Source organism: Amblyraja radiata, chromosome 33 (genome assembly GCF_010909765.2).
Source record: "Amblyraja radiata isolate CabotCenter1 chromosome 33, sAmbRad1.1.pri, whole genome shotgun sequence".
Taxonomy (NCBI): domain Eukaryota; kingdom Metazoa; phylum Chordata; class Chondrichthyes; order Rajiformes; family Rajidae; genus Amblyraja; species Amblyraja radiata.
Genome location: NC_045988.1, coordinates 25729166 through 25732337, shown reverse-complemented (window position 1 = coordinate 25732337; position 3172 = coordinate 25729166). Strand labels below are relative to the sequence as shown.

The 3172-nt window shown below is 42.6% G+C and overlaps 1 non-coding gene across 1 annotated transcript; it reads right to left on the bottom strand.

Annotated features, from left to right (window-relative positions):
• Positions 1–2133: 2133 nt before the first annotated feature.
• Positions 2134–2325, bottom strand: LOC116991407. The gene has a single exon (XR_004416780.1). It is a non-coding gene; the product is annotated as a U2 spliceosomal RNA (small nuclear RNA).
• Positions 2326–3172: the final 847 nt, after the last annotated feature.

Below are 3172 nucleotides of genomic sequence, written 5' to 3'. Positions count from 1 at the left end.
AGTTATTTGAAGTTAACATAGTAAAGATAAGGAGACATCAATTTATTAGTTTGATCCATATAATGAGGATGGGAGTGGAGGGCACGTAATCCCTCATCGTAACTCCTCATAAAATACAGATCAAACTTCAAACTGGTAAGTTCTCGTTTAATCTTACTATTTTACTTCGGAGTCATGTGAGTGACTACGTGAAGACTTCAAAGCTCTGTGATTTCAAACCGTGTAACAGTTCATACTTCACTCGCTGCCGAAGTCATTCGAGGGAGGAAGTATGTTATCGTAATCAACCATGAATCTGTTTGTAAAAACAATAATGGTGTTATTAACAACAACAAGACCAATTGCTCCCCCGGGCTTAAATTATATATTTTTTGCAGATTCTTTTTCTGCAAACGATACAGGTTCTGTCAGTGGTTTGTTATAAAAGTTTGGAACGTATACTCCCTAGACCACCCTGCAGTAGCCAGGATGTGGTCCATAGGCTCGTCCATCCTCTTAGTTACTGACGTGGAAGCTGTCCTGGTGGAATAAGATTTTATACACGTTAGTATTTACTCCAGCAACTCCCAGTACCTGCTTGAGCCACTAGAGATAGTTTAGCTCGTCACCCGACCATGAGGTTTCCTGTGGCTGACCTATAAGGCTTTTTCCTCTCCCTCGGTATTCCTTATTGTGTCGATCTCTAAGTGGGTCATGACACATAAAACGTGGTTCAGGTGGGTATGCCCGGAATTTCATGACTGGACCTGATGTTCCTGGTCTGTTCTGTTTGGCCAACCCTTGAATGGGCATGTGACACTATCTGGTGTTATAACCATGTTGTCCCATCGCAGTAGATGGGAGAGCTGGCTCTTTGTGTTGATCTAAGGCCACCAGCATGTCCATCTTCAGGGTAGGCTGTTCCAGGGTGAGTGACCTGGCTGGTGATCATCCCCTAAGGTATGTCAGGATTTCACTGACATCCCAATTTGGGTGTACCTATTTCTGGGGAATGGATTGATATACCTCTCCTGTATCTGATCACCAGTGAGCGGTACCCAAGTTGAGTAGGCTAACAGAACATGTCCTTCATTGTGGTGAAGACCTGCCAGGAGCTCCAGTACAGTTTTGTGTTATAGTTGAATGTGTAATTCCTGTTTTGGAAACAGTGTACCATTTCTTGATGCTCCTCAGGTATGTTCCCTAGGATATGCGACGGAATACTGTCATCAGGTTGATAGTGCTGCTGATCCAAGCACAGCAATGGTCTTCCCAATTCTGCAATTCTTTTAATGACCATGTTGAGGATCACTGGGAACCATGCTTGTGGACTTGGTCCACTGTAATTTGCGTAGTACCCGACTGATGAAGCCGTAGTACCTATTGAAGAGGTAGAAGGAAAGGAAAACATAGAGATTAGGTTCCCCCCACCCCTCAATACGCGGGAATGTCTCCATTGCCGCTGCCTTGAGATTGGTTTCATGTGACGTAAGTTAGTACGTGGTGATTTAATTGGATATAAGGAATCGATATCTGGTGTCCATATTGCTTAGTGATTTCAGCAAATATTTTTGGTTTAAATGTATGTTTACAGTATTTAGCTCACCTGATAGGTGAGTTACTGATGGTCAAACATGTTTGACGACATACGGTTTGCAATTGTTAATAAATTGTCACCTAATATCGATGTTCTCCGCCCAAGTGGTTTGGTATATGCCACCACTGATGTTGTTATCTTATAAACGAACATGCAAATTTGGTGGATTACTGAGCAAATGCTTCACTAGAATTAAGTAAGTTAATATATAATAAGTTTAAGTCAATTCATATTGGCATTAAGTATTACAAGCTCAGTAACACATAAGATGTTACTCAAAGCAGGTGGAAGTGTACAACCATAATCCTTCCTGCCGATAAATTCCATGATAACACTACAGATTAATCCATTTGCCCCCATATTACAGGTATGGAGATAGTTTTGAACACTAGTATCTCAGCTCATAGGAAAGGTACAAAGTTCAGTAGCTGGTAATGCTGCTATATCCCAATTACTTTGCCACGTAGTTGATTGGTGGTTAATGCACCATGACTGATAGTCTTAATGAATACCAGATAACAAAGTTGTGGATGGTCAACGTAAATATCTGGATATATATTTTGTGCACCGTTCCCAGAGGCACTGCAATACTGGGTCGATGCGTGGAGTGGATGGAGCAAGCCCCTATTCCATCTCCCTGTTCCAAAATTCAATTTAATATATGGTCCCTAGATAAGGGACGTATCAGATTATTAAACTGATAAGAACAGATACTACACTTGATCTTGGCCAAAAGGCCGAGAAGCGATGCAGCTAAAGCTGTATCCAAGGATAGTTTGTCGTTAATATATAGACATGCCATGACGGAATGTTTCTAAGTGTCAGGGCTAGTTGATTCTGGATAACTTTGACTTAAATGCCGCAATGCTCATCATGGTTACTCCATCCAGGTAATTGCGGTATATCCGAAACTTATATGAGAAGGTACTGATTAGTGTGCATCTTCAAGGTCGATGTCTACCATAAAGTATCCTTGGATCCATGGTAGTAGTTACAAATCCCATGAATGGGTATACCTGGTGAAATACTCAAGTGGTTTATCAACGATGGTGCGACATTCACCATCGTGGGAGGGTAGACCACTTGGGGTGCTTGCTGAATTGGTGGCAAGATATTAATTCTATTCCCCTTGTATTTATTTTTTGGTATATAACTACCAAGAGTGATAGCTTCCTAACCAGGCGTGATTCATCCACCCCTTGTTAGTACAACCCTTAACCTTTATGTGATGGTAGGAACCATACTTATCTGTCTTCATTGTTGTTTTCTTCGGTTTCTGGTTCCTTGTTCTTGTAGGGACGATGTTTGTTGGGGGGGTGGCGCATTTTCCCCTGGGGCCTGCTCTGGGCCGTGGCCTAAAATGCTAAGGGTTTGGCATGCAGGCCCCGAGCTTTCACCAGTACCATGAGGAAGACGCCCCTGGTGGACACGTAGAGGTACTGCTGTCTGGTTTAGTGTGGTGCTCATTCCAGACTCTGCCCTCTTGTGCCGAATAGTTTGAACACTTCGTCCAGTTTTTTAGGACTGGTTTGGTAAGTGCCAGGTAGCAGGATCTGTGCTTGTGAGGTCGGCGTTCTCATAGTCCTGTTAATTTCA